This window comes from Dermacentor silvarum, chromosome 5 (genome assembly GCF_013339745.2).
Source record: "Dermacentor silvarum isolate Dsil-2018 chromosome 5, BIME_Dsil_1.4, whole genome shotgun sequence".
NCBI classification, from domain to species: Eukaryota; Metazoa; Arthropoda; class Arachnida; order Ixodida; family Ixodidae; genus Dermacentor; species Dermacentor silvarum.
In genome coordinates, this window is record NC_051158.1 from 31,437,852 (window position 1) to 31,451,952 (window position 14,101).

At 45.2% G+C, this 14,101-nt stretch overlaps 8 non-coding genes across 8 annotated transcripts; all 8 read left to right on the plus strand.

The window, feature by feature from the left end:
• The first annotated feature begins 4,879 nt into the window (after positions 1 to 4,879).
• On the plus strand, positions 4,880 to 4,951 carry Trnaw-cca (transfer RNA tryptophan (anticodon CCA)). The gene has a single exon. It is a non-coding gene; the product is annotated as a tRNA-Trp (tRNA).
• Positions 4,952 to 5,224: 273 nt separating this feature from the next.
• Trnaw-cca (transfer RNA tryptophan (anticodon CCA)) lies at positions 5,225 to 5,296 on the plus strand. The gene has a single exon. It is a non-coding gene; the product is annotated as a tRNA-Trp (tRNA).
• Positions 5,297 to 5,569: 273 nt separating this feature from the next.
• On the plus strand, positions 5,570 to 5,641 carry Trnaw-cca (transfer RNA tryptophan (anticodon CCA)). The gene has a single exon. It is a non-coding gene; the product is annotated as a tRNA-Trp (tRNA).
• A 273-nt stretch (positions 5,642 to 5,914) lies between these two features.
• Trnaw-cca (transfer RNA tryptophan (anticodon CCA)) lies at positions 5,915 to 5,986 on the plus strand. The gene has a single exon. It is a non-coding gene; the product is annotated as a tRNA-Trp (tRNA).
• Positions 5,987 to 6,259: 273 nt separating this feature from the next.
• Positions 6,260 to 6,331, plus strand: Trnaw-cca (transfer RNA tryptophan (anticodon CCA)). Its single transcript has one exon. It is a non-coding gene; the product is annotated as a tRNA-Trp (tRNA).
• A 274-nt stretch (positions 6,332 to 6,605) lies between these two features.
• Positions 6,606 to 6,677, plus strand: Trnaw-cca (transfer RNA tryptophan (anticodon CCA)). Its single transcript has one exon. It is a non-coding gene; the product is annotated as a tRNA-Trp (tRNA).
• A 273-nt stretch (positions 6,678 to 6,950) lies between these two features.
• On the plus strand, positions 6,951 to 7,022 carry Trnaw-cca (transfer RNA tryptophan (anticodon CCA)). Its single transcript has one exon. It is a non-coding gene; the product is annotated as a tRNA-Trp (tRNA).
• Positions 7,023 to 9,728: 2,706 nt separating this feature from the next.
• Positions 9,729 to 9,803, plus strand: Trnaw-cca (transfer RNA tryptophan (anticodon CCA)). The gene has a single exon. It is a non-coding gene; the product is annotated as a tRNA-Trp (tRNA).
• Positions 9,804 to 14,101: the final 4,298 nt, after the last annotated feature.

Genomic DNA, 14,101 nt, shown 5'->3' on the forward strand with positions numbered 1-14,101 from the left:
CTAACCATCAAATTTATAATTTATTCTAAATTATTTACAGTGAGATAAAGGTTATCACCTAAGTTTGTACGCACAACAACGGCGTTTGCGCTTGGCTTAAACAGTTAGCGGTTATTTCGGGTTGGTTTTGGTTTTCTAGTTTTGGTTGTGGCGCATTTGCGGTGAATTTCCTCGGTATTTCTTTTTTTGAGCTGCGCTATTTCTCTGCGGTGTGACTTAAAACGTATGTGCCTGGTTGAGGTGCACATCCCGCACTTTTCTGTGGATGAACGAGGCAGGTCGGTCGGTCGCGGGCAATTTCGTTTTCTGGTTTGTCCCATTGTCCGACGCTAAAGTCACTGAGGTGTTGCAGTCTTCACCAAATTTAATACAAGTCCGTATTAAGTCAGAGGAAAAAACGAAAAAAAAAACAACAACGGTGGAACGCACATAACTTTGAACCTAAAGCTTCCTCACGTGTCCCGTACAATGACACATACTCATTCTGGAGGAGAGACCAATAATGTGAAGTGGCACATATACCGAATAGCTAAATGAAATAAACTAAAGCGAAGAAGTTGTTGAAGATAATGTACTGCTATTTCCTGAAGCGATGTGCTTTAGGGATACCTGTGAGCTGGCACTAACGTTCAGCTTTTATGCAAGACATTATCTTTTTGTTTTATAAATCGGAGCAGAGATGTACAGTTGGCGCACATTAACTCGAACTCGGTTATTTCGACTTTTGGCTTAATTCGAACGCACAGAAAAGTCCCGGCGAGAAACCAAACATTATATGGAGGAAAAACTCGTCTAATTCAAATGCGAAAGTATGCTGCTTTGGCTAATTCGACCCCCGCCTTCATGCGCGCAGCGTTTCCGAAAAGCCTGAAAGTTGAAAACACGAGAAGTTCAGCAGACGGTGATACTGCTTCCCTAAACGTCAAGCTGTTTTATGTTTATGTGAGGTTCCGTATAACGTCATTTGGAGATGAAATCGTCGCCGATGATGATGATGATAAGTGGTTCTTGAGGGAAAGGGAAAGGTTGGCGCTATCTTCTGCAGCCCTTGAGGGAGCACGGCTCAGCGCGCCGAACGCTGTATGTGCGAGTGAAAGGGCGCGAGGGGCGCGTCTTTCACGGGGAGTGAACGCGCGGCGGAGAACAAACGCGCGTTCTGCACCGTGCTCGCTTAAGGGCTGCAGAAGTAGGCGTCTCTTTTCTCCTTTACAATCACCATATATGTAGAGCAAACGCGCCTTCTTCAGACGCGCGAGAGGCCGTGGGGGAGGGGGAGGGAAGGGAGGCGACGTTTAGCTGCGGCACCAAGTGCCTATTTATATCAGAGGCTCCAGCAACAGTCACCAACGCCGCACGCATTTTGAGCTAACGCGGGCAAAACGCCGATGGCGTCGACAACAGTTCTGCGTGTTGTTGCTACCAAAGCCGCTCACCTTACTTCGTATTTTTAGGGGCACACGTGCAGACTCTGTGCGTGACACCATCAGTTCCCGTCACGCCCTCATGCTCAGCAGACTGCTTAATTCGTCCTTAATTCGACCACCATGCTAGTGGTTTATTGAGCTGCCTGCAGAACTCTGTAAAAACAGTTTTACGCCAACGCTGTAACCTACGCGCACCAGAATATGATGACTATTTCAAAAAAAAAAAAAAAAAAGAGGGGGGGGGAAGAAAAGGAGAAAACGAAGAAACGCACAAATTCACTGTTGGGGTTAGACCAGGAATCAGGCCGAAAAGGAACAAAAATACATAAAGAATATTCACAAGTGCAATGAACGAATTAGTCACATGGTCACTCGTGGAAAAAAAAAAGAAGACCAGGAAAAACAATACTGGGAAAGCAATGTAGTTACGAGACAAAGGATATATCTAGCAAAATTCGAGGGCAAACTTTAACAATTTCATAGAGGGAAAAGAAACTGTGGAGTGGGGGCATGGCAGAGAGCCATGCAACATTTCCAATAACAGGCTTTAACCATTTGCTTTTCCCACGGCACAATCTCTGGTGTCCCACACGTAAGTCGAAAATCTTTCCCACGAAATTGTGCGCACGGCAGTACGAAAACGGACACCCAACAGATCGGACCAACTACAAAAGAACCAACACACACACACACACACACACACACACACACACACACACACACACACACACACACACACACACACACACACACACACACACACACACACACACACACACACACACACACACACACACACACACACACACACACACACACACACACACACACACACACACACACACACACACACACACACACACACACACACACACACACACACACACACACACACACACACACACACACACACACACACACACACACACACACACACACACACACACACACACACACACACACACACACACACACACACACACACACACACACACACACACACCACACACACACACACACACACACACACACACACACACACACACACACACACACACCACACACACACACACACACACACACACACACACACACACACACACACACACACACACACACACACACACACACACACACACCCACACACACACCACACACACACACACACACACACACACACACACACACACACACACACACACACACACCACACACACACCACACACACACACACACACACACACACACACACACACACACACACACACACACACACACACACACACACACACACACACACACACACACACACACACACACGTGCAGACACACACTCAAACACATACACGTGCAGATACATTCACACACACATTCACACACGTGCAGACACACACTCAAACACACACACGTGCAGACACATTCACACACCCGCGTACAGACACACACACGTACAGACACGCACACACACATCGCGGGAAGCTATAAGTCAATTTCTTGTACAAATCTGAACATGCAGGGCATGATATGAGACTAGCCGCGAGTCGAGACGCGCAACCACCTGGGATATACGGGCGAGAAAAATTAATTAAATTCTGGGATACGTATTACGTGTCCGCACCACGATCTGATTGTGTGGCATGCCGAATTAGGGGGAGGGGGGACTCCGGACTAATTTGGCGACCTGGGGGCTTTGTGCACGAGCGTTTTTGCCTTCCGCCACCATCGAGATGCGGCGGCAGGGGTCGCGCCTGCAATCTCGAGCTCGGCAGCGCAACGCCATTGTCTCTACACGAAGTAGGGTCCTTCGTTTGCACGGCCAAACTAAAATTTATGAAAACCAGTGTAAACCCGATTTCTCCCACGAAAAATGGAAGCATTTCGCGTGTATTCGCGGGCTTCTTTCACGCTTGGAAAAGCACTTTCATGTTGCACGTATTGAGGAACAGGAAGCTGTATCGGGAGTTTCTCGTGTTGCTCCACAATTTTGTCATTGACATTTTTCATCTAATTATAATATTGGAGAAGTTGATTAATTAATTAAGACTGATTATGCAATTAGGCAGAATGCCAAAAATTATCTGAGTATCTATCTCCAAGCGATGGCAAACGACATTACCTTGGTTCTGTCCAGCTACGTGGCCATTTGCATATTTTTAACGTTTGGCCCAAGTTACGTGAAACACCTGGACACACGTAGTGCACTTCGCCCCTCGAAGAAACAGTACGCGTGTCGAATGAGCTCTCGAAGAACACTTTGAAATGTGGTGAACGTGGTTTAAATCAGGGATCCGGGACCATGCACTCCAAAGAGTAGCGCCGTTATGCATTTCTCTCGAATTTATAGTGCTGAATTGCCACTGATGTTTTTGTTGTTGTTAAAACGTGAGTAGAATAAAGAGAAGAAAACACCGCCAAACCCATCTCCATTTGCTGTTTTTGTCAATGCAGATTAAAAAAAAAAAAGAAAATGCGAATAATGCTTGTGAATGAGGATTTGTAGAGATGATGTCTGTCACATGATTTCCGAGCAGCTCTAGCTCTTTGCCATTACCTGTTCCTGCGAGTGTTTCGCATGTTTAAATAGAAAGTTTGTGTCTAAAAGGATAGCATTGCTTGTGTTAAACTGTTTGTATTAGTTAGCAAAATTATCCCAAAATTTGGGCTGCCAGAAATTAAAAAAACACCGATTTCTTCTCGGTTTTCGTGTCGGGCAAAGAACCTCTCCTCTCTGATTTATCGCCTCTTTTATTCTTCAAAATAACACCCCCGAATCAGTCTCCCGAATTAAAAAAAAAGTTAGACCCGAAAACGAAGGAGCCTATATGGTTCGCTTGTTCAATACTTCTCATTCATTTGCATCTCGGAAACTTGGCTCTGCAAGTATGCAACGGGAATATTAGGTGCGAAACACCTTATGCGCCCGGCTGCCGGCGTCTCCTGTCGTAATCGTCGTCGTCGTCTTAGGTAAGCAAGCGGCTCGTGCTCGCGCTCGGCACGCGCTCGTGCCACTGCTTCCGCGTTCGTTGTCGTCTTCCACAGCTGGCTGCGTTGCCGCTCATTATTCCAGCGTATAATTTCACTTATCTTCTGTCGTCGTAATGGGGAGGCCGCGTTTACGGGGTTATGAGCCATTGCTTAAGGCAGTATGACCCCATTAGCGGTGCATCACTGCATGCTTCGCACCTCCCCATGTTTCACGTTAGTGGAGTTGCATTTCGCTCAATGGGTCATTCGAGCACCGAGTTTTTTTTTTCGTTTCACCTTCTAGGAGGCCATGTTTGTGTAATTGGCGAATTCTATTTCCTTCAGCTAACGCTTTAGCTCTTCATCTGGTTGCGATAGGATAAGGACATCATCTGCACAGCTGCATTGAGAAGGCACTCACATCTTTCTTTTCAGACAACCATATACTGCATGCAGCTGGAACAATGATGCGGATTTCGAAGTTTCGTCGTGACTCGGTGGCGCAACGGTAGCGCGTCTGACTCCAGATCAGAAGGTTGCGTGTTCGAATCACGTCCGGGTCAACAACCTTTTTTTCCTTCTGCTAACTATTTAGCTCTTCATCTGGTTGTCAGTAGGCTGCATTATTGCGATAGGATAATCAGCTAGCACAAGATAAGGGTAATTGGAGATCTCAGGGAGAGGCCTTGGTCCTGCAGTGGACATAAATATAGGCTGATGATGATGATGAAGGACATCATCGGCACTGCACTGAGAAGGCACTGCGATCTTTCATTTCAGACAACCATATACTGCATGCAGCTGGGACAACGATGCGGATTTGGAGGTTTCGTCGTGACTCGGTGGCGCAACGGTAGCGCGTCTGACTCCAGATCAGAAGGTTGCGTGTTCGAATCACGTCCGGGTCAACAACCTTTTTTTCCTTCTGCTAACTATTTAGCTCTTCATCTGGTTGTCAGTAGGCTGCATTATTGCGATAGGATAATCAGCTAGCACAAGACAAGGGTAATTGGAGATCTCAGGGAGAGGCCTTGGTCCTGCAGTGGACATAAATATAGGCTGATGATGATGATGAAGGGCATCATCTGCACTGCACTGAGAAGGCACTGCGATCTTTCTTTTCAGACAACCATATACTGCATGCAGCTGGGACAACGATGCGGATTTGGAGGTTTCGTCGTGACTCGGTGGCGCAACGGTAGCGCGTCTGACTCCAGATCAGAAGGTTGCGTGTTCGAATCACGTCCGGGTCAACAGCCTTTTTTTCCTTCTGCTAACTATTTAGCTCTTCATCTGGTTGTCAGTAGGCTGCATTATTGCGATAGGATAATCAGCTAGCACAAGACAGGGGTAATTGGAGATCTCAGGGAGAGGCCTTCGTCCTGCAGTGGACATAAATATAGGCTGATGATGATGATGAAGGGCATCATCTGCACTGCACTGAGAAGGCACTGCGATCTTTCTTTTCAGACAACCATATACTGCATGCAGCTGGGACAACGATGCGGATTTGGAGGTTTCGTCGTGACTCGGTGGCGCAACGGTAGCGCGTCTGACTCCAGATCAGAAAGTTGCGTGTTCGAATCACGTGCGGGTCAACAACCTTTTTTTCCTTCTGCTAACTATTTAGCTCTTCATCTGGTTGTCAGTAGGCTGCATTATTGCGATAGGATAATCAGCTAGCACAAGATAAGGGTAATTGGAGATCTCAGGGAGAGGCCTTGGTCCTGCAGTGGACATAAATATAGGCTGATGATGATGATGAATGGCATCATCTGCACTGCACTGAGAAGGCACTGCGATCTTTCATTTCAGACAACCATATACTGCATGCAGCTGGGACAACGATGCGGATTTGGAGGTTTCGTCGTGACTCGGTGGCGCAACGGTAGCGCGTCTGACTCCAGATCAGAAGGTTGCGTGTTCGAATCACGTCCGGGTCAACAACCTTTTTTCCCCTTCTGCTAACGATTTAGCTCTTCATCTGGTTGTCAGTCGGCTGCATTATTGCGATAGGATAATCAGCTAGCACAAGATAAGGGTAATTGGAGATCTCAGGGAGAGGCCTTGGTCCTGCAGTGGACATAAATATAGGCTGATGATGATGATGAATGGCATCATCTGCGCTGCACTGAGAAGGCACTGCGATCTTTCATTTCAGACAACCATATACTGCATGCAGCTGGGACAACGATGCGGATTTGAAGGTTTCGTCGTGACTCGGTGGCGCAACGGTAGCGCGTCTGACTCCAGATCAGAAGGTTGCGTGTTCGAATCACGTCCGGGTCAACAACCTTTTTTTCCTTCTGCTAACTATTTAGCTCTTCATCTGGTTGTCAGTAGGCTGCATTATTGCGATAGGATAATCAGCTAGCACAAGATAAGGATAATTGGAGATCTCAGGGAGAGGCCTTGGTCCTGCAGTGGACATAAATATAGGCTGATGATGATGATGAAGGGCATCATCTGCACTGCACTGAGAAGGCACTGCGATCTTTCTTTTCAGACAACCATATATTGCATGCAGCTGGGACAACGATGCGGATTTGAAGGTTTCGTCGTGACTCGGTGGCGCAACGGTAGCGCGTCTGACTCCAGATCAGAAGGTTGCGTGTTCGAATCACGTCCGGGTCAACAACCTTTTTTTCCCTTCTGCTAACGATTTAGCTCTTCATCTGGTTGTCAGTAGGCTGCATTATTGCGATAGGATAATCAGCTAGCACAAGACAAGGGTAATTGGAGATCTCAGGGAGAGGCCTTGGTCCTGCAGTGGACATAAATATAGGCTGATGATGATGATGAAGGGCATCATCTGCACTGCACTGAGAAGGCACTGCGATCTTTCATTTCAGACAACCATATACTGCATGCAGCTGGGACAACGATGCGGATTTGGAAGTTTTGTCGTGACTCGGTGGCGCAACGGCGTTCTAATGGCGTGCTTGTGACAAAAACGGAAGAGATTATCAAAGAATTTCAAAGATATTATACAACGCTGTTCAACTCAGCTCATACGCCAAATCCTGATGTTCTGACACATTTCGTCTCCCTAGTTAACCCTCTCTCAGAGGATGATGGATCTGTGATTAGTGGACCATTTACCCAACAAGAAATAGAACTTGCCATTGATCAGTTACCGCTTTCCAAAACACCAGGTCCTGATGGAATCTCTGGAGAATTTTATAAAGCCTTTAAATTTATATTAAGCCCTGTTTTACTTAATATATTTACTGCTAGTTTTGATGAAGATTGCCTACCACAATCTTTTACTAAAAGCCATATTATCTTAATCCCTAAATGTAGTGAAAAGGAAAAATTGCGGTTTGTAGAATGCTATAGACCCATTACACTGACGAATGTAGACTACAAAATTTATGCAAAAATCTTATCTAATCGACTCCAGTATGCAATGTCATTACTTATTGGACCTCACCAGACTTGCGGATTAAAAGGCCGTTCCATACAAACAAACTTGCATCTAGTCCGAAAAGCTCTTCAGTATACTGCTCGTCCCACTGTGATCATTTTGCATTGCTTCAGATCGATCTAGCAAAAGCATTCGACCGAGTGAACCACATGTTCCTTTTCAAACTTTTAGAACACGCCAATGTTGGATCCGTCGTTTACAACGGTGTTCGCATGTGCTACACTAACTGTTCTACCAATATAATTGTTAATGGCAATCTGTCCGAGCCGGTGTCTATTCTTTCCTCTGTAAAACAGGGTTGTCCGTTATCACCACTTCTATTTGCCCTTTATTTAGAGCCATTGTGTATAAGCATTCTAAAATGCAGTGACATTCATGGCTTTAACATTTTGGGCAATGAACTCAAAGTATTGGCTTACGCAGATGATCTTGCCTTTTTCTGCTCAGACAAACCGATCATTGACAAGGTGCTATCGTTGACTGAAAAATTTGGTATGGCTTCTAGTGCCCAGATAAATTGGTCAAAAAGCTCAGGTCTTTGGTTTGGTTTATGGGGATGTACGCCGACCCAATATGCTGGTATAGAATGGACTACCGTGCCACCTAAATATCTTGGTGTACCTTTTGATGCATATAAGCTTGGTGCACATTACTGGCGGGAACGTGTACCGGCACTTCAACGCCATGCGGATACCTTTGTGCCGCACCGCCTTTCAATATTTGGTAGGGCGGCGGCTTGTAACTTGTTCCTGGCTACAAAAATATTTTATGTACTGCAAATACTTCATTGTGCCCGGACTTATATTCAACGATTTCACAGAATATTTGCTACTTTTGTGTGGTACTCCACCTTTGAGCCTATGAGACGAGATAATATCTTTAGACCCGTATGTGCTGGCGGACTTGGCCTAGTGCATTTATATGTGCGACAGATTGTTTGGCGTTTCTTCTTTTTTCGAGATACTTCACACCCGATACTACGATCATTCATACAAGTGAACTTATTCAATGCATTACCCAATCTGGTAGTTTCATCCCAATATTCTGAAAGACCTTGTTTGTGGGGTTTTATGTATGAAGTATATTTCGCTGTGCAGTTCCTCATGGTTCGATTTTCTACTGAGTATCTCAACACAGTGTCCAGAAAACAACTATACAAAGATTTGATATCAATGATTTTCCCACCTCCACTATACCGTTCTACATTCTCAAGTTTGCCAGGGAAAGACGTACTTAAACGAGTCCGCAAGATGCCTTTATCCCCATGTACAAAAACGTTTTTCTTTAAATTACACAGTGAAACATTACCTGTCAAAACTTGGTTGCACAAAAAAGGAATTTTTGTATCCACTGTGAACTGTCGCCTTTGTGATGTACCTGAGACTATAGAGCATTGTTTTATAAGTTGTAAAGACGCAATATTGTTTTGGGATGTGCTCCAAAGAACTCTCAAGAAAGACTTCATTTTGAATCACCATACCATCCGATACTTGATTGCACCCCACGGAGAAGACGTGCCTTTTGATATGTTTTTCTTAATCAGACTACACAGCTTATGGAAGACGCGCATGTTAGACAAAAACGCCGAACCTGTTGTTTCGGCGAAATTTCACTACGCTCAAATGATTGGTCACTTGAAAGACATGTATGACTTGACAGAGTTTCAACCGGACTGGTACCATCTCTTGTTACGTTGCTTGTCGTTGCCACCTTTTTAGGATCAAAGTTACTTAATTGGCACTTGTTTAAGAACAAAGCTACTTGTAGTTTTGTTCGTGCAGGGTGTGCTTAACGAGATTTTAGGCCATTTCTAGGCCATGAATATAAGATGTGTTGGCTGGTGCTTGCACGTTTTCCGCAGATAGTATTTCTCTCGCATATACATGATGCAATAAATACCATGTAAGAAAAAAAAATCGGTGGCGCAACGGTAGCGCGTCTGACTCCAGATCAGAAGGTTGCGTGTTCGAATCACGTCCTGGTCAACAACTTTTTTCCCTTCTGCTAACGCTTTAGCTCTTCATCTGGTTGTTAGTCGGCTACATTTTTTTCGGCCTGCCATCGTACGAAGCTGAGCACTAGCACCGTTTTTCCGGTAATTACGGTGGCTCATCAATCTTTATCGCCTCCGATCTACCGCACAACCACCGACAAGGTATTTCTTTACACGTCACACATTGTGAATCCGTATGGATTGCACTAGACCATTATTTTCTCCATGACAATAACAACGTTATTCTGGGGAGCATTTACCGCTCTCTTTTCTCGAACGTGAGGGATTTCCTTTCTGGCCTGCAACACCATTTTGCGTAAGTTATAATCTGAAAGCAAGCGCGTCCTGTTAGTTGAAGACATCAGCGTTAACTTGCCTAACATTGAAAATACTGTGCCCACAGAATATTCTGATCGTTTCAGTGGCTATGGTTTTGAATCACTCATCTCATCTCCCACACTGTTAAGAGCGCCCGATCGTTTCTCGTATTTTTTTTTCCCTGTAGAAGTTACGGCGCATTGTCAGTACTGAGAGAAAACGATCCGCCGCGGTGGCTTAACGGCTATGGCGTGCTGAGCACGAGGTCGCGGGATCAAACCACGGCCGCGGCGGCCGCATTTCGATGGGGGCGAAATGTAAAAACGCCCATTTTCTTTTGTTTTGTTCTCTTTTATTGTTGTTGTTGTTGTTGTTGTTGTGAAAGTGTGTTAAACTGCGCCAGCACGGAAGCTCGCTACCGTTTCTTCGCTTTATCTACCGCTCTGCGTAGTTCGGAAGATGCATCACGACTTCTTGTATTTGTCGTTCATGTCACACGGGGGAACATCGCGAGAGCTTGCCAGTTTCAGGCAGAAACACTTGTGGGATATGCTCGTCATTTCGGTAACGAGAGCAGTTCTACAAAAACTATCTCGCTCTCCTGCTTCCTGCTTTCGCGAAATTGTGGCTTACGCTTCTTTTAACGTGTAACATTTTTCGCATTCGCAGAAACGAAGTTCCCGAATGAAATTGTTTAGACTCGAACATGTACGATCGGGTTTGTGACAAAATGATAAATTGTCTATGCCATTGCAAATTTTTGCACCTGAAGGAAACGTGTAAGTTTGTTCGTCTTATCAAAATTCATAACTTCACTATATCGCCGAGAAGTAAACTAGGTCCCTCACTGTAGCTTAACCAATAGCTCAGCGTACGAAAGAGATCAGTCAATCCTTCACATCATCAGCTGTCTGCGTATCATCGATAAAGCATGGTGCCCTTCATGCACATTTGTCTCTTTCACCGGGCTTGCTATGCAAGAGCTGACATTTTACCATAATGCAGCCTATTTCACAAATTTAAGAACTTCGGCTTCAAGTTTCTTTTCTGCTTGGTTTAAGTCATTACAGAGCACTCGTTGGGATCAACACAGGTCCTGGCACACAATCAATGACAAGCCCACCGTAAAAAGGGGCTAAACCTTGAGCATCGAAGCCGTCTGGGATATTTTCGTATGATATATATTTTTTCAGCGTCAAGCAGCTTTTATTGAGTGTCAAACTCAAAATTAAAGTAAGTTGCGGCATAGGGAGAGCGTGCTGCGCAAACATTTTCATGCTCCAGAACTACTACTCTGTATTAATTTCGTGCCCCAAAGCATTCTTCAGAGTGGACTTCACCAATATTGAAACTATAGCCTGAAATGCCATTTCTTTTCAACACTGCCAGCCAGTGGCGCACCGACGGGGGGGGATTCGGGGGTTGGAACCCCCCCCCCCCCCCCCCCCCCTGAGGCCGACTTAACACCCCCTTTTGTTTAACCCCTTTTCTTTCCTTACGCATTTGAGTACTGCAACTAAGATGTAAGACGCGCAATCGTCTGCACACTCGCAAAAAGCGCATTTTTTTTACAATTTCCCGTGAAGAAATCGAAATTAGTGCTGTTTAGGTGGTATTGGCAAACTGTCAACCCCCCCCCCCCCCCCCTGGCAGAGATCCTGGGTGCGCTACTGCTGCCAGCAATCTGTTTTTTTTTTTTGGAACAAAGCAGTTTGTTTCCACCTGCTCACTTATGCAACAAAGTAGTTTAGACAGCAGTATTTACGCTGATGCAAGCGTCACTTGTCGGTATTCCAGAATAAGGTGCTTGTTCATGCTTTCATTGCATTTAGTCCCCCCCTCCCCAAATGACGTCACACGAGAGAGCATGCCATTCAAAGATCTCGGGGCTAATAGCTACAACGGGCAGTTTTGTAGAAAAACGGCCCGCTTCAAGCCGAGCATAATAATGCGCTTAGTGTAGCCACACGCGTTTTGGGAACAATGAGTCTCCTGTGACGTGTTTCTTTCCGCCTATTTTCCCCCAAGACTTCGTTAAATCGGGTGAGATGGCGAGTGCACTTCGTTGTTTCGAGGGTTTGAACGCATTCCTGAAAATTCCTGAAAATTGGGATTCGCGATATCGAGGTATATGAGCGCAACTTTCGTTTTTTGAGTAATTTACGGAGCTATGGAACACTTCTTAAACAATTCATTTTTTTCCCGTGCAACTCGATTATTGGCCAATCATCCTCAATGGGTATGACCTACAGTCTTTAAGGTTATATCATCATCATCAGCTACGATGCTCGAAATTTAACAGTGAAGACGCCAGAAATGTGGTATAGTAGCAACATGGTAGCACTAAGGCGAAGAAGAAGCAGACGAAAACGAGAATGGAGGTCTACCGAAGAAGTCGTGGTGAGTTAGAGCTTTATACTATGAGATGCATAACGGTTGTCTAGTAGTTCACCTTCCTTGACTAATTCTGTAGCGAGCTTGTCACTAAAGCACATACACTTCCGAAGTCAGCGCGAGGTTAGTTTTTACTTGCTTATGTTGAGGCGGGGATGGAGGGGGGTCCGGTGTTTTGTCTGCCTTGTTAGCTATTAATTTACATACAATGAGCACATACTTCTATCTTGTCGACTGTTTTCATCGATACGAGGAAGTAATTAGAAGCTGCGTCTTTCTGTCTTTAATATTGCACTGTTTTTCTTTTTTTTTTCTTGAAACGTCTTCGTTGGGACTCGGTCGTAATAAGTTGCTCATTTCCTGCGTCGATGCAAGTAGGGCACACAATTAAATTATACGTCTCTGCGTCTCTCCACTTACCATCTCTACTAACTACATTCATCACCCCAATGTGCGGGCCTTCCGATGTCAGTTTTGTAGTAATAGTACCAAACTCTGACTGAATTTATTGTCTTTCACGCAACCTCGCGGCTAAAAAGTTATCTTGCTTTGTGCTCTCTGGGGAACGATAAAATGAAATGCCACTGAATTGCTGTGCTATACTAGGTGACCTTTTTAAGTTGGAACACATTAATTGGGAATCACCTGTGGCCGATAGCGCATATCTGTCATATCAGCTGCAGTGCGCGAAGAGGCGGACATTACTATCGCGTCAAATTGCAGTGTGATATGGTAGCTAATGATAATGTTTTGCTATTTTTTTAATTACTCACGTTACGGCACACGTGTACGAATTGCATAATTGAACCCAAACAGCAATGTCGCTATGAATCAATTAAGGAATAGTGTGGTTAACATTTGCGGACTGGCTAAAAGGGGGAGCTTTAGTTCGTCTGTAAACGTATTACCTTTAGCGGAATACCGAATTACGAGACATATTTACCGAGCGGCTGTATCTGTGGCGATACCTCGTGGTGGCGCAGAGTTGAACCAGACAGAGGACTACAACATAAATGTTATTGCAGTAAATACCGTGCTCACTAAGCTACTGGTGCGAAGCGTACGTGATCGCTAAGATGCACTCTTCTAATTAGGAAGTTTTTCGGTTTAGCGCGATCAAAGCTAGTGCACATAAACCAAGGGGAGTACAAAAAGGATGCAAAAAAGGATTCGCACAAGAAACCGAAAAGAGCACGAAAGAACGCAAACAGTACGTGGCCGGAGTTTTGGGTACGCAAAGACGCTCGAGTGCACTATTTCTAAAACTCCCTAATAGAGAGTTTTAGAACAGGGTACGTAAGCCACACCCAAGCGTTGGTTGCCGGAGGCCCTTTGCGTTCTTCTGTGCTCGCTTTGCGTTCTTTTGTACGCCCTGTGGCTTGCGTCGACACCCAACGCTTGGACACCCTTATCTAAAACTCTCTATTATTATTCGCCGACAACACCCATACGTGACACACGAACGCTTGTAAGGCGTTGTTGTTGTTGGGCAACGCGTCGCACGATGTCGTTACCATATAGGGAGCCTACATGCAACAGCGCTTGCATGTAGCCTCCCTGGTTACCAGTGTTATAACTGCC